Consider the following 22,406-nt stretch of genomic DNA (forward strand, 5'->3'; position numbering starts at 1 on the left):
CAATGTTCACACTACGGTCAGAATAGTTCTTCTATTTCTTGTCTTGTATTTGCATAAACATCACTGCATGGTAACAAGTTCACATCAGCTACAAACTGATGTTCACACTGCAAATGTAACTTAGAGTTGTTAATACAACAGAAGTATTACCTAGACAGGTAATAGCCCTGAGAAGTTGTCTCTTTTATTTATTTCTTTATTTGAAGGGACAGAATTGGTTTAAAACATGTAAGATTTTGGCTGCAAAAAATGTTTTCTTAGTTTGAAGATAGATCAGATGAGGGGTTGATTTGCATGACCAACAGCCTGTTTTTTTTTTTTTTTTAATCCTTGATTTGGATTAGACTAATAGAAGTAAATATACGATTCCCTTCTGCTTCTTCTAGATAAGCTTCTGTTATTTCTAATGTGTTGGTCAAAATCCAGTCAATACTGTGCTCTTCATTTCTTATTTTTTTTCCTTTTCTTCTGAAAACTTTTCATTTCTATAAAAACAAATACTAAGAGCTAGAAAAATGACAGGGGAAGCTTCTTTTCAGAACAAATATTGTATCATGCCGATGTCCTGCAACCAATCTTACTTTTACCTATTCATTACTTCTTTGGTGTACTGAACTGGAAAATTATAGTCCCACACGTCATTATAGAAACTGCTTTCCCTCACTGAATGGATGTCTCTCTGTCTCTCTCTCTGTCCCTCTCTCTCATGGTCTCTGTCTCTCTCTCTCCATTTCTCTACATAATCTCATGAAAGAAATGAAATTCTTAGAAACAGTATTTCTTTACTTATTGGCAGAGGACTTCAGTAGAAATTTGGCAGAAGATTGCCTCATATTTGTCTACACCTTTTCTCTTTTTTTTTAGCCTGTTCCTACTGTAGATTTTATTGGTTGGTACCATTTATTTGTGAAACTCACAGTGCATATGCCAAAGCTTATTACAAGAATTTCAGTTGTTTTTTTTTCCCCTAACACTGCTGCCTAATAAAAATCAATTTTGTCTTTCTGGACTCTGGTCTCCAATAAAAACTTTATTGGTAAGTGTATGGTACAGTATGTTAACATGAATTTTTATACATAATTTCCAGAGCTCTTTAAAAGGAACTTAACACTAAGCCTAAATTTTTAGATTCTGCTATTTACGAGAGAATATATCTTCATGAGCCCGAGGTTTAACTTTTTTTCTGGAGTCAGTATTTTATGATTTTATTATTTTCAAAAACACTTGAAGAATTTCTAAAATTGCATGCTCAGGTGCCATAAGAGTACATTCCCAGTATCTACTAAGATGTATACATGACTAAAACCATAGGGTTGGGAAAAAAAGAACTTGTTTTGCTTTTCATACTGTTGGTGGCCTCAATACGTGAGATTTGGATACATCTGGTTTTGGATTTTATTACTGAATTACTTGAAGTGCCATATATTAAAGAATAATAGTAACGATTTCTGTTAGGTACAAGTTTATCTGTTGGTAATAATAGAGTAAAAAAAATTCTGGCTATTACAATCAGAGGATATTATGAGACAGTGGTGAAAAAATATAGATCTAGTATGTGTAAATTATTGTTTTTTAGTAGATAAAAAGGAATTAAAACTGTTGCCAGTGAGACTCTTTATGGTCTGATGTACTGTTCTGATAACCTATATTTTAGAAAGACAAATTTAAAACAATAGAATGACTGAATAGCTTAGAAAGATAAATAATATTTGGGTTAGAAACTGGGAGATGATTTCAAACAGTCAGAACCCAGAGGTTCTGGAAGACTTACAGGGCCAGTTCTTAAGCTACTGCTGAGGCATCTGCAACTTATGGTAAGGATGGTATGATTTAGGTTGCTTGATGTCATCCCAGCATGGAACTCAAAGGTCCTCTTCTATGCTCATCATGCTCATCATTGTTTTTCCTCTATGGGTGTCCATGGGGCCCACGTTGTTCAGAACATATATATCTAAATAAACCGCTCATATTTGCAGTGCTGGAAGGGTATGTGTTTGTTGGATGCATGACAAGGAATGTAAAGACTTTTGTATCAAATTATGAGATTGCAAAATGCTGTAATAAATCAGTTGCAAACAAGAAACCCCACATATAATCCAATTCTGTTATTTAGGAAGACTGTTTTTAAGGATGGGCTATTCTACTATTAGCTGAAATTTAAACTTCTATTTTTTCTAGTGAGATAGGGAAAGTAATGCTCTGTTTAAATGTGCTAGCCATTAACTGCAAAATACTCTAACCCAATTGTAAAATATATATGCCAACAGCACAAAATTGCACAAAATTTGCCAATTGCACAAAATTGACCCATGTAAACAATTTTGTAATTAAACTGACGACAAAGACGGTTCAGGTTTAAAATTATAGAACATTAGAGCAAGACACCCTTTACAGAGAAAATATCGTCGAATCATAGAATGGCTTCACTTGGAAGGGACCTTAAAGCCTACCCAGTTCCAACCCACCTGCCATGGTCATGGTTGCGACTCACCAGAACAGGCTGCCCAGGATCCTGTTCTGGGCCAGAATCCTGGCCTTGAGTACAACAGGGATGAGACATCCACAGCTTCTCTGGGCAACCTGTCTCAGTGCCTCGCCACCTTCTGAATAAAACATTTCTTCATAACATCTAACCTAAATCTCCCCTCTTTTAGTTTAAAATAATTTCTCCTTGTCCTATCAGTATTAGACCACATGAAAAGTAGGTCTCCCTCCTGTTTGTAGGTGCCTCTGAAGTACTGAAAGGCTGCAGTGAGGTCTTCCTGGAGCCTTCTCTTTTCCAGATAGAATAGAGCAGAAATTTCAGTTGGAAGAAACCTACAAAGATCATCAAGTCCAACCACCAGACCACTTCAGGGCTAAGCAGAAGTTAGAGCATATTGTTGAGGGAATTATGCAAAATGTAAGTTTCAGTGCAGTTTAGAACACACCACTCCTGCTGCTGAAGGAGACAGCTCTCACCTTCCTGGACTGCCCCTGGCAATGTGCTGACTCCTGTCTTGCATCAAGAAACACATTTGTACAGCTGCAGTGCACCTGATCACTAGTAAATCCAGTTAACAAAAAGCCCCAATGTCTGCTCCACTCCAGTCTGGAGATGTTCCCTGAATAATTGCATGAACATTGTGCCACCCATTTCTCTGAATAATTTAAGATTATTAAACCACACATAGACCAGTAGTTAAAAAAAAAAGACACAGAGGATCCTATGTCACATGCACAATACTTAAATGGCATTTGTCAACATAGAGGTACCTCACACAGGTAAGTACCAAACCATACATCGAAACAGTTTTTAATACTTACGTCTTATTTCTGATACTCGAAAGTAGAAATGCACAAACATAGCACAGCAATACCTTTTCCTGCCTTCACAATCGTGACAAGTTATAAATAACATACCTTATTCAATTAACGTGGACGCTAGTGCCATCAAATTTAAGTTTCAAGGCAATCTTGACAAACTTCATTGAATTTAACATCTTGTAACACCCATGTTATTCCAGGGTTTCTTCAATTTCACAATTGCTTAAACTCTCAGCCTTGGTTCCACCAAAATAGATTTTGGGCCTCAGCCCACCCAAAATAAGCTACTTAAGTAATTCACAGTTTTATCCCCCATGTTTTAATTTTAGAGATTTCTACTAGTATAAATAGTTTCGAGCAATTTCTCTCCTCATTTGTGGCCTCATTCTAGGTGTTTTCCCTCCTCATTTTATCCTTAGAAATTCACTTAAAAGGCTTAAGTGAAAAAAGTCTTAAGTAAGAAAAAAATATTGCAGGCTGAATAACAGGAACAGGTTGTTGGTCTGCCATTACCAAGACCACTTCCCCTTGAAACATCTTAAAAGTTACAGAAACTAGAACCAGCACGCAAAGAAAGAAAGGAAAAAAAAAAAAAGCAAACAAGAAAAACACACAAAAAGTACTCATGGGAGGAGGGGTAACAGAGTACCAAGGTGTGTGGAGATAAATTTTTTTCTCTGAGGAAACCAAGGAGGTTGGCAAATGTCATGAAAAAGGAACAGAGTTCTCAGACCCCAGATTAAAATGGATCACACTGACACTGAGATCTTTCTGTAGAGCCTTCCAAGCTTCAAGCAGATCAGCACTTCCACCTAACTTGGTGTTGTCTGTGAACTTACTGACAGTGCACTCAATTGCCTCATCCAGATCACTGATAAATACATTAAAGAGAACTGGTCTCAACACTGAGCTCTGGGGGACACAACTTGCAACCAGTTTCCAACTGGATTTAATTTCATTCACCACAGTTGTCCATCCTAGCTCAGTGATAGAACCTTCACTGCTGTGTTACTGTATCCCCACAGAAGCCTTTGAGAGCACTGTTTTTCCTGGCAGCTTGGTGCACCAAGCTATTGAGGCACTTTAAAAGCGCACAGCCTAGTTGGAATGTGAGAAGAAAATGCTGAGCTTCCTGGACATTAAATTATTCTCCACAGCATGCCCCCAAGAAACATAAGCAAAGCGATGCATAAGAGTCAATATTTAGAAAGAACAAATCTGGAAAGAGCCAGCCTGGGTTTACCAAGGGCAGATTGTGCCTCACCAAGGTGACTGGTCTTTCTCTGATCAGTTAGTTGGCTCCACTAGCAAATGGAGAGTGGCAGATCTTGTTTGCCTTGACTTTCACTGAACTTTCAGAGTGGTTTCTTGTAACATCCTTGTAGCCAAGTTGGGGAGATATAGGGTGGATGAGTGTTCTACAAAGTGTGTTAAAAACTGCCTTGATTGTCAGACTCAGCAGCTGGAAGACACGTGATGGGCAGTTACTACTGGAACTCTTTGGGGGTTGATCCAGAAACCAAAAGAGTTCAATGTCTTTAACAATCCTTATGGTAGGACAGAGTTCCTCACTAAGTTCAAATCACTACCACAGTAGTTACATTAATTAAGCCCCTCCTCTGTTATATATTTCCTGTGCCATCTGGTCCTCTATCCTTCATTACTATCTGTGAGAAAGAGAAAAAGCACTTCTTTCTTTTGTTGGCAGTAAAGAAAAACGTGTCCAGCATTATGAGACAAATATTATAGTGGCATGCATAATACGTCTGGTATATATGCAATTGTTTTCTTCCTAAGAGATATTTACTAGATAGTGGTTTCTACAACTGTGCTGTGTTCTATTTTAGCCTTTCCTGCAAAGCCTCTGCCATTAAAGTCCTCATTTTCTCTTCTCAAAATGGAATCAAATGTCTATTTTTATTCACTACAGATTAATTCTCTGATCTCTTTTCTAGACATTTAAAATTATGACACATAGTATGAAAAGAATGGACAGAAATATAGGAAGAAGATTTAACAATACCACCACCACCAAGCACAGATCCATAAAGCAGTAGTTTCAAACTGACAAGCCCTTTATTTCAAAACACTTATTTTTTTAAATTTATTAGATTGCTTGCTTTTGTCTTGAGTTGTTAACTAGCACAAAGCTTATGGTCTCCCAGTGATTTAAATACTAAAAGTCTACTGGCAATATTTATTACACACTTCCAAATTCTATGTCAAAATCCTTACCTGCTTTATTCTATTGTTAAGTTTCTCTCTCGACAGTCAACAGGATCTACAAGTTGCACTGTCATATACACTGACAATTTTTTGTCTCAAATCCATATAAAAGGAAAAAATGAATCTGAAATCTACAAAAAGTGATTTTTATTAAGGATTTCAAAATCAGTTTCAAAAATGGAGCCTTATTATCAGTATTAAACATGTAGAAATAAGTTATTTTGAAATTTGATAAGTCTAGCCAAAGTTGATTATTATGTGATTTTTCACCATGGTGTTTACAAAGTTTTTGTAAAAGCAACTCAGGAGTAATGCAGCAAATCACCCATTTCATGTGTAAGAAGGGTTTATTTGGCTGACCACAAAACAGTGGTAAAAGCAAAGACTGTAAAATTAGAATCTTCTAAACTTGCCTGTCATAATCACTTGCTAGCCTATTCATCAGCATTACTGAATGTTAACAAAATTTTTTTCTCCTGTTTGTTTTTCTCTCCCTGCACTTCAGATAAAACTTTGCAGTTTGCAATCATTGTAATCTGAGATTATACCTATGTTGGATTATCCTACAGGCAAAACAGGCATGGAAATTAATTTTTTCTATCAGGTTCCTACGTCTCATGTCCAATAATGCTATTAAAAAAAAACACACATAAATTGGTTAATGTCATTGTGAGAAAGGAAATTAAACTTTTTTTTTTTAAATAGTTTGCATTTAAGGATTGATAATTTAGAGTCAGGTACTTTAAGCATAGCAGAATCACTGTTAACCCTACATGAATATTTATTATGTTGGCTCATTTTTAGATTATTAAACTCAGACACATCTGACTTTACTACAGCAGTTAATCTCTAGGATCCCTATATTCATTTAAATTATCCCGGATAAATACAAATAAGGATAAGTAAGTATAAGTATACATATTAAGTATACCTAAGTATACAAAACTCTATATCCCTGAAAACCTGGATGTGTAAGTCCATTGACTGAAGAGTAAGAATTGCACCCTTAATAAAATACTAAGGTAAAGGTAAAAGTAAAAATTACATTTTGCATAGAGATCATTATGTTTTGTGTTATCTTCTACCACCTACACCAGATTTACTGTGCTCTTTGTGGAAAAAAAAAAATAAACTGACTGCCTGCTTTGCTATACAGCACTGGCTGCTGCTGTCTTTTGGAACAGCACAAAACATTTTCTGGCCTAGGTCATAGGAAACATGGATTTAGATTAAAGGAAAGGTATTATTAATAAATATATTCCACACAGATTTATCTCTTCTTCCTGAGTGTAAGCATCTTGTTTTGCTGACCACAACTTTCTGCAAATGTCAGATATTATCAAGTCTCTGGTTGATTCGATAGCATGTAATTGAATAGGACATGACTTGAAGTGGTAGTATTTTTCAACCAAAGTATTTATACGTGCATTTAGTCATTTGTCAGTAATCAGGTTCTTAGAAAATAACTAGATATTAAGCTTTCAAATAATGTTAATTCCTTAAGACTGGTTTCTAAGGCAGCTACTTCTCTTTAGTTACATTCCCTGTTTTCCTGAAGACATTATCATCCTCAGGTGATCAGACTATGTCATGATGTCCCAGCTGAGAATCTCATAAAACATTCTGTAGCAAAGACATGTTTTCTCCCCTGCCCTAGCAAGAACTCACTGTCCTGGCAATTACTACAGATAACCCTCAACTCCTCACCTTCCTTTGGCTCAGTCCTCAAGACCACCGACTGAGGACATCTGGAAGGCAATTCACTCATAGATTTGGTGTTGTTTTGCTCTATTTTGAAGAGCTGCAGCCCTTTACGAAAGAGGAGAGGGACAAAATCATACATTTGGTTAGGCTGGAAAAGATCCTCAAGATCACTGTGTTCACCCGTCACCTAACACTACCAAGCTCACCACTGAAACATTTACCTAATTGCTACATCCGCAGAAATACCTCCAGGGTTTCTAGCCAAATACAACTGCCCCATCTATAATTCTCTCCTTAATAATTAGTGCAAAAAAAAGTATTGTAAGATATTTTTTCTTGCTGTTCTTTGTTCTTTTTTGTTTTTCATTTCTTCCAAATTTATGAAAGACTTTTTAGCATCTTATCTTGAGTATGGCAATTCTGGCAATACTACTGTGCTGCGTCATAGCCAAAACATTAAATTCATAAAATTAGGCAGAATATTTACACCTAAGTTTTCAATATTGTTCTTGTTTTTTTAGTTAATGAGCATTATAAAAATACTAATGGAAAAAGTATTCAATTTTAAAATATGTTACAGGCATTTTATGTTAAAAAAAAAAGAACAACTTTATCTTGAAGAGTTGTCTCTGGATGTCTTATTACTCTGCAGTTTGAATCGTTGACCAGAAAATCTGAATTTGATGGTAGGTTTGATTTATACTTGAAGGTAACATCTCAAGAAGTAGCTATTTTAACAAAATCAGGTTTTACCAAAGTACGAGTAAGTAATTCTTCTTCTCTCAAACACCCAAGTAGCAGTAAGAAAACAGCGACTTTGAAATTTTAAGAAAGATTCTGTATATTCATCTTCTTCACCTTGAGTTCTGCAAATCTTTTCAGCTTTGGGGTTACATATAAATTTGAAACATGATCTGACTGTCTATCCTTTAGATAAGCAGGAAACTACCACAATGTATATTACAAAACAACTGTAACACTTCTGAACAGAAATCTTCATCTTTATATACAGAAATTAAATTAAACATAAATATTCTTCTTCCTCTGTCTCAGTACTAATCATATCCAATATAAAATATGCAGGAAGTTACATGTGTTCCGTTTATGTCAAGGGAATGATGCTCTTGCTTTCTTCTGAAGTCTTAGACAGTGCCTTTAAATCTGTACATAGACAATCATTATTGTAATAGAAATACTACTTTTTAATGGTAAACTTACGTTTAAAGATGCTAGATAATTGTATTTAATAGCTTACTAATTAAATAAGCCACAGAAAATGAATTTTAACATGAATGGGTAATTAATTTTTGCACTATAGCATTATAACTGTGTAGGACAAAAAAAAAAAAAAAAGAAGAAGAAAATTGTTAATAAAATTAATGGTCTTTAATTTTCAACATTATATGCTATATTAAAGTAGTCTCCAGCAAGGTAGCATTCATCTTAAAGTATGATATTAAATGTGTTATACAAACATAGGAGACATGGACAGTGCTGAACTAACCCCAACACTGTTAAGATTTGCACTTCCAAAGTTCACCAAGAATATTTCTTTAAATGAAAGAAAAAGAAATGACTACAAATCTAGTCAGTTGCATAAAATATTTAATTTGCCTGAAGAGTTTAAAAAAAAATTGTATTAATGTCTTCAAATTCCATTGAGATTTTCCCTGTAAACATACTTCCCCATCCCAGAATGTTTTAAGATGGCAATGAAGAAAATTTTAAATAAAGACTTATTTCAGAAAAATTTAAGCTACCTATGAGATAAACCTTTCTGAGTCAATCCTCTTGAATGACCATTTCTGGCATTTCCTCTGGGTTGGTTGTTGTTGGCTTTTTTTTTTTCCCTGTGAATCTGTCATGAATAATCTAACTCTGAGGTTGCCTGCTATAGTAATCATATTCCCCATATAACATTAAAGTAACGTATAGAGTACTAAGATTCTTATTCAACAATGCTGTTGTTTTCTCATACAGAAAATCTCCCTTCATTTTTGGTGACAAACACCAATACTACCAAAGTCAGCCTATTTTTTGACATACTTGGAAATAAAAAAGAAAACAAACAAACAAAACCATGAACCAATGAAAAGAAACATAAAAAATGCAATTAAACAAGGATCTCTTCACCTACTCTGCTGTCACAAACTCTCTTGACAGGTGGGAATTTTTGTCCTACATCACAGTAACTATGTCCAATGGCCAGAAAAGTTCCCAATCATTCTGAACTGAAATTTGAAATATATATCCTAGTATTTCATCACGTCAAGGGAGGTGATCCTGCCCCTTAGCACTGTGCTGGTGGGGCCTCACCTGGACTACTGCATCCAGATGTGAAATCCTCAGTACAGGAAAGACATGGACCTATTGGAGTGCATCCAGAGGAGGGCCACAGAAATTATCCAAGGTATGGATCACCTCTCCTATGAGGACAAACTGAAAGAGCAGGGGTAGTTCAGCCTGGAGAAGGCTCCCTTGGAGGCCTGAGAGTTACCTTTCAGTGTCTAAATGGGGACAAACTCTTTAGCAGGATCCGTGGTGACTGGACAAGAGGAAATAGTTTTAAACTTCAAGAGGGGATATTTCAACAGGAGATAAGGAAATGCTTTTTGTGATGAGTGGTGAGGCAGTGGAATAGGTTGCCTAGAGATGTGGTGGAAGCCCTATCCCTGGAGACATTCAAAGTCAGGATGAATGGAGAAGAAAGGAAGAAGAAGAAATTATTACAAAATGATCACTGACAAAAAACAATGATGTTTAGAAATCTGAGCAGTCTAAATAAGGATCAAATAATATATATCAGCAATCCCTGCAGGTTTGCAAGTACAATTTTTTATTTATTTTAACAAGGAATTTACTACATATTGACGTGATCTTCAAGCATGTCTGACTCCACTGCAGAGAAAGAACTATACTGACACACCAGACTTGAATTATGATTCCAATTGTTTACTGGTTTCTAACGACTAACCAAGTATTTGTGTGAGATTTTGCCTTGTGTTAATGTGTGGTTTAACTCAGCAGGACACTAAGTACCACACTGCAGTTTGCTCACTCCACCATCAGTGGGATGGGGGACAAAATATAAAAGAAATGTTCAACAACTTGTGGACTGAAATAAGAACATTTTAATAAGACATGAAAGAAAAAAAATAAAAGAAAAAATAAAGAGCACAAAAAATGACAACCAAAAGAGTAATCAAAGTAAGAGATGCACAGGGTAATTTCTCACCACCCTCCAGTTGATGCACCGTCAGTCCCCTAAATGTGGCTGTCCAGCCTGAGAAACTCCCCATTTTGGCATCCATGTTGTACCGAATATTGCTTTGGCCAGTTTGGGTCAGTTGTCCTGGTTCTGTCCCCTCCTAGCTCCTTGTACATCCTCCTGCTGACAGAGAGGAAATATGAGAGGCTGAAATGTCTTTGCTTTAGTGTAGACACTACTCAGCAGCAAAAACATCAGTGTGTTATCAACATTATTACCATCTTCATTCCAGAACACAGCACCATAGTGGCTACTATGAGTAAAATTCACTCTATCCCAGCTGAAACCAGGACAGATAAATAGTACAAATTTTCTTGTTGTTCTATCGATGTAAAATGTATTATGTATTATGCTATCCATATCTCCTTCAATTTTATCAATTATAAACAGAAATAGCTTATAGATAAAGATTTCAGGACTCAAAAAGTAGAAAATAGGAGGAAAAAGTCTGAAATATAACTTCCATGGAAGGCCAGTGTTATTCTCAAAGAAAAGAAACATATATATCAGATTAATTCATTTTCCCCTTGAAAGCTGTCAAGATATCTCAAAAAACACTGAAAACTTTCACTGTAGATCTGGGAAATTCCGCTTTTGCTGACCATAGATAGGCTATTCCAAGAATCAGAGAAGTTGATCTGTCCTCAGTAAATTTAACAATTTCTGTTTCTAAACAGAGCCAGTTACAGGCACAAAATTCATCCACAAATTTATTGAAAAATAGTCAGCCTTCATCAAAGTTCAGATAAGATACTTGTCAGCCAGTGTACATATCAAGTCAAAGAACAAATCTAAGCCAAAGCCTACTGAACTTAATTTGCTTCTCTTTTTCCCAGAAAAAAATCTCAGGATTGAGCTTTCAAATATGCTAATGGAATATTGTCTCTCTTCACACTGCATGGGGGTTAAAATAAAAATCAGTGGAACCACCACCCTCCCCTGCAGGTAACTTTTACTCGTAAATAGGATGCTCCATTTCTCACACCACAAATCGATTAATACTTTTTGTTTTTTCAGTCTTAGATAGCAAGCAAAGCTGTCTTGCCAACCAAAGCAAAAGTCAATGGTTTTATGTACCGAATTATTGTTTCTTTGGAAACAGATGGAGATTCCAAATTTATTTCACAGTAAAGCTGTCTTAAAATAAATGCAGAAGGATGCTTTTTTCTCTGCAGAAGGATGTTTTCATCTAACATGGTCTTTCCTCTTTATATTTCAAAAGTAAAACCAACCATCAGAGAGATTTGCTTTAAAAAAGAAAGTATCCTGTGAAGAATACATATATTATGTCATATTTTACATTAGATCTTCTGTTAAAAAAAAACACAAACCAAACCAAAACAAAAAATTATTATTTCTGACCTCTAGGTCTGTGTCTACACAGTGGGAGAAAAGGTGATAAATCCCATTACCTTAGACCAGTGAAAGGAAAGTTGTCCACAGTCTCCAAAACAGCAGTGGGACAATAGAGTGTGGTGTGTGACAAAGTGAAGACAACATCCACAGTCATCTGCTAGCTGGAGTGGCAATGTTTTTCATGGCAGCTCTGTGCACACAGCAGTGCCTGGCATACCTGCCAGCAAACTGCCTGTGCTTGTGTAGAGGTCTCTACTGGAGCCTGGAAATCGTGGCAACCAAATTCAAAGGAACAGAGGAGGTATGCTGGTTTTCTTCTCAAGCAAACACAGAAGCCTGTGAGTACACTACTTCCACACTCCTCCTTCATTACCTATGTTTTTTCCATGGTGATATTACCATGGTGGAGCAGCAGTCATCATCAACTGCAGAGGAGCTTAGCAATTGAAGCTGAAGAGAGAAAGCTGTTTTGTTTGACCCTGGAGTATTGTGAAATGAAAGTGTTAGACGCAAGGGAATGAATTCTGAAGTGTTCAAAAAACCCACAGATTTTCACTCTGTGCTGTGAATGCAAAAAAGATGATAGATTTTGAAAAAATGACAGCTATATTATAAGAGAGCATTAAAAGTAAATAGATAAATGAGATTTTCATTTCATATGTTCCCTAAGTTTCACATGTCTTCTAGAATTAAAAATGTTGTTATTCCATTTTTGGACCTAAGACATTTGGACACATGGATATTAGTCATTTTACTAATGATCAGACAAAGATTGATTTAGAAAATGCAACAGATTTCCCAAAAGCCCTTGCCTGTACCTTACAGGTTTATGCACGTGCAAGATCCTGCACCTGGTAGTGGCAGTCCCAAGCACAGATACTGGTTGGGTGGGGAATGGCTTGAGAGCAGCCCTGAGGAGAAGGATTTGGGGGTGTCGCTTGATGAAAGACTCAGCATGAGCTGGCAATCTGTGTTTGCAGCCCAGAAGGCCACCTGTATCCTGGGTTACATCAAGAAAAACGTGACCAGCATGTTGAGGGAGGTGTTTCTGCCACTGCATTCAGGCAGGACATCAAGCTGTTGGAGCAGGTTCAAAGGAGGTCCACAAAGATGGTCAGATGGCTAGTGCTCCTCCCCTATGAGGATAGGCTGAGAGCACTTGCAGCTCTTCATCCTGGAGAAGAGAAGGCTCCAAGGAGACCTTCTAGCAGCCTTCCATTACCTGAAGGGGGTCTACAGTAAAGCTGGGGAGGAACAGCTCAGGGCATGTAGTGACAGGACGAGCAGAAATGGTTTTAAACTGGAAGACGGTAGATTTAGACTATATGTTAAGAAGAAATTCTTTACTGTGAGGGTGGTGAGACATTGGATCATGTTGCCCAGTGAGGCTGTGAATGCTACCTCCCTAGAGGCATTCAAAGCCAGGCTGGATGGGGCTTTGAGCAATGTGGTCTAGTGGGAGGTGTCCCTGACTATAGCAGGGGGGTTGGAACTAGATGATCTTCAAGGTTCCTTCCAACCCAAACCATTCTATAATTCTGTGATTCCATAACACTTCAGAATCTCAAAGCCTGTGGTTTGTTACCACATCAACTCCCAAATACATCATTCTTGGAAACAATCTGGAAAATGTGGAAACAAATTTATTCTTAACCAAATCAAGAGTGAGTTTGGCCTCTGGCATTCAGAAAAAAATTTGAAATTGCACATACTTCAATGTTTTTGAAAGTTAAAATACAAGAAGCTCAAGCTGTTCTTATTTAAGCTTCTGCTTTGTGTTCTAAAATACCCATTCTAGTGACATTTCAAACTATAAAACATATTTGTGTGGAAAATGGATGACTAATACTGTCTCTACAAAATGACTCTTAAGTTTTCATTGGAACTTCAAATTCTAATTGCCATTGAATGTGCTTTAAAATTTTTAATTTAAAATTAAATTTAAAATTCTTGCTGAAAATGGTCCTAATATGGAAGTTTCTTTTCTAACTTAGAAGATTCAGTGGAATGACATTAATTTCAAGTTTTTAAGGAAACACAGATAACAGACTGAAGAGATGATAACAATAAAGGCAATACAGTTGCAACTACTGTCTTGCATTCAAAAACGTATTATGTTATACATCTGTTTAGTGTAGAATAGTATGCTTTCTGGATTGCAGTGTAATAGAGATTTTTGAAAACTAGTTTGAATGAAATGTTTAACATAGTGCCGTGTAGCCTAAATTACCCAAAGTTTTTAATATGTTAACTTCTAAGCTAGCAGAGCTGTGGCTGGGAACAGCTACGGAGACCATGCAGAGAAGTTGAAGTGTATTGCATTCAGGTTACATCCTTTTTGAACCTCCTCACAACATCTTGTTAACCCACAGTATATAAATCCCCCCTATACCACTGGGGTAACATATCATATATGTCTGTCCCTGTCCCAGATCATGTGCTGTACATATGCTGGAGTAGATTTATCAGGGGAAGAAAAAGTGGAGCTCTGAGTAAAATGGTTTGATCGGCGTATACAAGAAGTGGAATACGTTTTGGATTCAGGAAATATTTCACTTAAATAAATGTTTATTCTTTACCTGTTAATTGCTGACCAGGTATGTTTTCATTTTTTTTCTAGCAGCTAGTACATTATTTCTCTGTGCACCTGCACCTGCTGAGGTTCCTGTTAAGTGCAGGCTTCCAGCGCTAGCACCTCTGCTGTGACCTTCGCAGCATAGGCAGTGCCTACCAGGGCAGACAGGACCACTCATGCTCCCTGTACCTTCTTCCACCTTTCCACAGCAGGGCTGCTGCCCATCTCAGGGCAGTGCTGACCCTAGGTCTGTTCCCACCCACTCTCCCCTCTCTTCATGCACGGCTGCACATGTAGCGGCAGCTGCTTCTAGAGGAGAGGAAAAAGCACTTGGATGCCACTGACTGAGTTGTCTTCTTGCTTTGCTTCTCCCCTCTGTAAACTATTTCCAGCACTCAGGGAGTGCTGTAGCTGTGGCTCTTCCCACGGAGAGGAGGGGCAGGGACAGGGTAGCCAAACAGAGATGCTACCACTTCTTTTTCCTACCCTTTCAGTAATAAAATTCTGTGTTTGCATCCATCTGGCTTTAATGATATTTTTCAGCACTGCAATCTAGGCACACTTTAAGCACTACTGCATAACTATTTTCTACTTAGAGAGTTACTTTAGATAGAGAGTTACTTTATCCCTCTGATTACTGGACTTGTCAAATTATTGTGAACTTCTTGTTAATAATTCATCAGAGAAAATGATCATCTGCTCTAGAGGGATGTCTTGGCAGTTTTTGTGAAGTGACATTCAGCTTCAGTAATTAGAAAAGCAAAAGTCTGTGAACTAATTAGATGCTGCTCAAATTCAGAATGTGGCTACATCTAAACTCAGATTTGAGTTTGAAAAGAAACAGGAGAGCCACTATGCCAAACATATCTTTGGCAGCAAAAGAGGAAGGAAGAATTCAAGACTGTTTCTTTTACTCAAAACTATTTTTTTTACTGTTGAGATGGACTTCTACTTACTCTGAGTGATTGTTCTGTATCCTAATGGATTTTCTTATCAAGATAATTCTAATTATATGCATTTTACTTTTCCTTTCATTCTTTATTTCATCCTTCCTAAATTTTACCACTGAAAATACACTAATCCATTTTCCCTCCACTTTCAGCATCCACAGCCACACCACAGTCCACCTGTAATCACACCTTTTTTTTGCATCTAAATATGCTCTTCTCAGAGCTATATGTAAATAAATTATTTTGACACTTAAAGACATAATTATATGAAACTCCATTGCTCTCTCTTTCTACTTTATTGGACTTTGTTGTCCCAGTCACCCTTACCTTTTATTCTCACTGTAAAAATAGACCTTTCCAAGGCTTGTGGAAAGAAGGGACCATATTGTAAGGTTATCATGGCCGTGAGCTCATGCAGGAGAACATCTATCTGTTCCCACATAGCAGGGAAAGAAGACTGACAGAGGCCGCCTTTTTCCTGTTACCTGTTTCTCAGCTGAGGTGACCACATAGTCACTTTCCAGCTTTTTGCAGATTGTTTCCATAGGCACCTGTCTGAGTAACAGGGAGAAGGGCTGGTTGCTGTTATTGAACATCCAGCTGACGTTATCAACCTGGACTTCTGCGAAGTGTTTGACATTGTCCCACAGTACATTCTGGTTGCCAAGTTGGAGAAAAATGGATTTGATGGATGGACCATTTGCTGGATATGGAATTGGCTGGATGGTTGCACTCAGAGAGTTGCAGCCAATGGCACAATATCCAAGTGGAGACCAGTGACTAGTGGCATTCCTCAGGGATTGGTGTTGGGACCAGTGTTATTTATCATCTTTGTAGGTGACATGGACAATGGCATCAGGTGCACTCTCAGCAAGTTTGCAGGTGACACCAAACTGAGTGGTGCAGTTGACATGTTAGAGGGAAGGGATGCTATCCAGAGGGCCCTGGACAGGCTTGAGAGGTGGGCCAGTGCCAATCTCAAGAAGTTCAACGAGGTTAAGTGCAAGGTCCTGCATCTGCGTTGGGGCAGTCTCAAGCACAGACACAGGTTGGGCAGAGAATGGCTTGAGAGCAGCCCTGAGGAGAAGGATTTGGGGGTGTCGCTTGATGAGAGATTCAGCCGGCAATGTGCACCTGCATCCCAGAAGGCCAACAGTATCCTGGGTTGCATCAAGAGAAATGTGACCATGTTGAGGGAGGTGATTCTGCCCCTCAACTCTGCTCTTGTGAGATCCCTCCTGGAGTACTGCATCCAGTTTTGGAGCCCGCAACACAGGAAAGACATGGAGTTGTTTGAGCAGGTTCAGAGGAGGGCCACAAAGATGGTCAGAGGGCTAGAGCACCTCCCCTATGAGGACAAGCTGGGAGAGCAGGGGCTTTTCAGCCTGGAGAAGAGAAGGCCCCAAAGCGATCTTACAGCGGCCTTGCAGTACCTGAAGGGGGCCCATGGGAAAGCTGGGGAGGGACTTTTTATAAGGGCATGTAGAAACAGGATGAGAGGAAATGGTTTTAAACTGGAAGAGTGTTGATTTAGACTAGATATTAAGAAGAAATTCTTTACTGTGAGGGTGGTGAGACACTGGAACAGGCTGCCCAGTGAGGTTGTGAATGCTCCCTCCCTGGAAGCATTCAAGGCCAGGCTGGATGGGGCTTTGAGCAATCTAGTCTAGAGGGAGGACCAAGCTAGCTGGCAGCAGGTACTGAACCAAAATAAGGAAAGGAAGAATCACAGGCAAAGGCTCTTTTCAACATCACTGAGCAAAAGCAGGTATACATTAGAGTGACTAGCACCTTTTTCTCTCTCCATTTCTGTCTGAAAATGAATGAAAATGATTTTTCTCTTCTTATGGAAAAAATATTTTTCATAACTAGACTGCTTTTTCTCCTAAAATTAATACAAGTACAATGGCAGCTTACATGTGACAGACACTGTCATCCACAGCTTTCATGGCACTGGGATAAAACAGCACTTACAGGACCCATTTTGGGCCATTTCTTGGTGTCTGAATGATGCATAAGTACATCTGTCTGAAAAACAAATGATCCTCTGTGCTCCAGTTCCATTATGACTTCTCAGCAGGTCCATTATGACTCATTATAAAAAGTAGTGCTTGACCAAAGTAATCTACGTTAAATCTTACATTTTTCTGGTTCATTTAAAGCAGAATCTGCATCCTTCACAAGATGTATCCAGGTCCATGTTTTCGAAGACTTGCTCTTATTCCAACATAAGTGAAGTTGAACTTTACAGAATCACAGAGTAGTACGTGTCAGAAGGGATCTCTAGAGATTATTGAGTCCAACTCTCCTGCTAAAGCAGGTCCCCTACAGCAGGTCACACAGGTAGGCATCCAGATGAGTCTTGAATATGTCCAGAAAAAAAGAGACTCCACAACATCTTTTGGGCTGCTTATTCCAGTGCTCCATCATTCTGACAGTAAAAAAGTTCTTCTTTGTGTTAGTATGGAACTGCCTGTGTTTCAGTTTCTGACCATTGCCCCTCATCCTGTTGCAGCACACCACCAAAATGAGTCCACCTCTCGCTCTTTTGATATTTATAAACATTAATGAGATCCCCAGTCAGCCTTCTCTTCTCCAGGCTGAACAGTCCCAGGTGTCTCAGTATTTCCTTGCACAGAAGATACTCCAGGCTCCTAATTGTCTTTGTTGCCCTCCACTGGACTCTTTCTAGGAGCTCTGAACTATACACAGTAGTCTAAATGTGGCCTTGCCAGGGCAGGTAGAGGGGGAGGATCAGCCTGGCCTTCTTGGCCACCAGGGCACACTGCTGGCTCATGGTCAACCTGTTATACACCAGCACCAGGTTCTTTCTCTGCAGAGCTCCTTTCCAGAAGGTCAGCCCCTAACCTGTACTGATGCATGTGATTATTCCTCCCCTGGTGCAAGTCTCTACACTTGCTCTTGTTGAACCTCATCATGTTCCTCTCCAACTCTACAGTCTGTACAGGTCTCTCTGAAAGCCAGCACAGCCTTCTGATGTGCCAGCCACTCCTCACAGATTTATATCATCAGCAAACTTAATGAGGCTGTACTCTATCCCTTCATCCAGGTCACTGATGAAGATGTGGAGCAAGACATTATTTCCCATACTGCCTGTATTGATATACAGGCACTTCAGGGAAGCAGAGGGTGCAGATATCCCTAGAGGGATGCAAGAAGATTTCCTATAGGCATATCTGTTCTTGAGGTGGCTAATCTTCTGGTTTTTGTCATTGGAGACAGCTAAGGAACTTTTGTTACTCTTATGGCTGTCCTAGTTCCTTCCCCACTTGATTGCAATGGCATGAGCATTGTCATTACGGACCTTGCCCCAAAGTCCTTCAGTTTAAAGTGTGCCTCACTAAGTTAGCCTAAAATTGCCCTGATTCTTCTAGACATGTGGATTCCTCCGGTCCCTAATAGATTATAATATTAATAGAAGGTCCCATTATAGTAAAAATCTAAACTCTCACAGCAGCACCAGCACTTTAGGTACCACTGTCTACATTAAATAAACATTTGAATTAATTAGAAAACATATATATGAGGTGAGTGAGATGTAGTTAAAATGCCAATGACTTAGACTATGTAGACTCATAAGTATGTACTCATAATTTTGAATGTTAAAAAGGGAGCAAGTTGTAACCAAAGAAAGAAAAAATTGAGAGGCAAGCAAATTGTGTAACTCTTGTGGTGCTGATGTGAACAAATTGATGGACAAATACCTATAAAGCTGTTATGTTGTACAAATCCCTGCACTGACGTAGAACATCCAGTTTTCCAGGGTATGCTGTGTCAATCAGGGTTGTGCTCCGTGAATGATGATGTATACGACAAAAGAAAGGAATAGTAGAAATTATTTGAAATTTTCACTCAATCCTCAATATTTCAATGTTTGAAATGCTTACAAAAGCGCCTAGGTATTCAAGTTTGTTTGTTGATCCCTCCCTCTGCTGAGTATGAATTATGGCTTATATACAGAAATTACCAATTTTCATTTATCTGAACAACTTCTGTATTACAGGAAATGTTAAGCTGTGATATTTGCTTTTTGTTTTTTGACAGGTGCAATAACATGCCATCATAGGAAATTTTCTGAAAACATCAGGCATTTGGTAGAAAGAATAGGAGTAGCAGACGCACAGGCACCACGTTCATATCTATCATTATTTGAAACTAAATAATAGAATATAGACTAGCTTCCAGAGATATTTTGCTTTTTGAGGGCCAGTATAAACACCCTTGATAAACTGTTTTATGTGGAAAGAAAATTGCTTTGAACATGTAGGTGTTTTGTCTCACTATAATAAGGGAAAAGTAAATGTCACATAAGAGGATCCCTTCCACCTCTTAGGACTTTTCAGGACTCTAATTTGTGCAGACTTTAAGACATTAGCTAACTTGTCTGAATCTATTTTGATTTATGGTATTTTCTTTCCCATTTTTAGTAATAGTATGGCTAATATACTTAGGAAACAAATATAATGCAGGCACAAATCTTGCTTTCATTTAAAACTTTATTTCTTTTTTTTTGAAACATCACTGGAAACATAGAAGCTTGTAAGCTCAAATGACTTAATATTCAGAGTTTTTGAATAAACTATTTGCTAATGAAATCACGACGACACATTTTCACAATAACTACATAATTTAGTAAATCTTATATACATACAGAAGTCATGCATTGTGAAGACTTATTTTGTCCAAACATCTGGGTGCTAAAATCCACTGCAGATCTTATGTTTTAAATGTCATATCTCATATCTCATATTTTGTACCTTTAAAAAAGCTCATTATATGAATATCACATCCCCCAAAAAACCAAACTTGTAATAAAGCTGCGTATTTTCTTTATATTTTTTCCTGGATTTAGGAAAAAAAAAAAAAGGATAAGTAGTAACAGAACAAATGTTTTAAACCAGCTCACATATGTATAAGATATGTATAATCTGGTAGTATAAACCTGAATGAAAATGCAAGGGCATAAAATATGTTCTCTTTTGAGTCTATGGTCCATGATTAATATTGCTTCTGTACTGACCTTGGTTTGATACATGCAAGTCCATGAGATAGTCTCCGGCCTATTATGTAACAGGAGAAGAATCAACTGGGAATTAGAGGAAATGGTCCTTAAGTCTAATATCTGGCAACTACTTGCTATATTTCCTGCTTCAACACACATTTTTTTTTTCTATGAGGTGCGTTCTGCCTGCAATGTACTTACAGTCATAACCTTTTGAGTCTAATTCAGATCTCCTGTATTCTACTTCTGCAAGATTCTTCATCATGCAAGTAACTCCTCCAGTTAAAGTAATAAATCTAAAAGGATTTTTTATTTACATGGCCTTGTCTTGTTTCTGTCTCTATAGTTATTCCACGCTGACCACTTAGGAGTGCACCAGGCACAAAGACCCTAGGCACCAGTCTGTTAGTGTCAGTGGTAGATCTCTGTACTCACTGTGGGGGGAGATTTAACAACAAAGAGCTCAACAGACTCTGGTAGATCTTATCGCTATGAGGCCTCCGGAGTCTGGAGACAGGGCTAAGGTGTAAACAGAATAATCCTTTAGTATGCACAGCTAATGTGGTCACATCTGGGACAGTTAAGGAACCCTCTGTTTGTTATCTATGTTGTTGTGAAGAACTTAAGGATAATTAACCGTGAGTGGATTTACTGCTTACGAGTGAAGGATATATAAGATGTGTGTAAAACACAATAAAAAAAAGACTTGCTATTCTGATGCCACACTGACTGAGAATTCTCTAACCGGACCAAGCGCCGACACTCACCACTCCCAAGTGTGGTCATTCTTTTGACTTCCCAGCTCTGCTAGTGGATTAGAGTGCTGTAAAGATATGTATATTTTCTTACAAATAGAGTATATGTATAAACATGTAGAAAACACGTACTAAAGAGAGTGTTTTTAAATGCTTTACATCCCTGATCTGAAATAGTGTTTGATCTACTGACACACTGAGAAGGAGAAGATGCATTCAGCCATATAAGCTACACCAGGCTTCTTTATATGTTTTGGAAACTATTTAAAAATCTGAAGAGGCAATCTGAGCAAAGGCAGACAGCACTTGAGTGGGACTGGAGAGATCTGCTTTTCTTCCTGGGTATCTCACTGCTGGGTAATCTATGCACTGTTGCTTCTTCTGTTTGTGCCTCAGGTTCACCACCTGCGAAGTTAATGATGCTGTCTTTTGTATAAAGTGCTTTGGGACTATTGGAGAAGAAGCACTGCGCAAGAGTAAGTAATCTATTGCTACCGAAGAGCCTTAGCCTTTTTTCGTTCTTCACTTTTCTAATGGAATAAACACAAAAACTGTCTTCTTTGAAATCAGTAAGAGTTTTACACTTGATAATAATGCTGCCAGAACCTTTTCTGAGTGAATGACAGAAATTCTGCTCCTTTTGAGACAGAGTTAACAGCAATTCTTGCTCAAAGACATGTATTAACTATCACCCTACCTATGAAATGTTTGCACTTCATTTGGGAGGTTGAAAACAGATAAGCAGTAGCATTGAGAGCAACAAGGTAACAATTTTCAATGCAAATACTGCATTTGATTAGCTCTTAGAAGATACTTACATTGCAACAGCATGCATACTAATGCTAGTACTAGACTGCATTTTCCTATAGTATGATTTTGACATAGAAGTTTCCCAAAAATATGTTTTGTTTGGTTTTCTTTTCTTTTTCTTTTTTTTAATATGTCAAAACAGTTCGTAAGGTGCAAATTGTAGTTTATACAATTCTTATGTGTCCTTTAAGAAATGTATGTGCTTCTTTTATATTTGATGGTCTTTGCTATCAATAGAATACAAACTTTGGACATTCCTAGTATTTTTTCTAAAAAAACCTTAAAGAGATATCCACCAAAACTCACATTTTCAACATTTATCCCCTTCAAAATGTTTTGAGAAGTATCCCCTGACAGAGTGGTTTAAATGGTTTTCTTTCCCTTCCCTTCCCTTCCCTTCCCTTCCCTTCCCTTCCCTTCCCTTCCCTTCCCT

The sequence above is a fragment of the Numida meleagris genome, chromosome Z, assembly GCF_002078875.1.
Source record: "Numida meleagris isolate 19003 breed g44 Domestic line chromosome Z, NumMel1.0, whole genome shotgun sequence".
NCBI lineage: Eukaryota > Metazoa > Chordata > Aves > Galliformes > Numididae > Numida > Numida meleagris.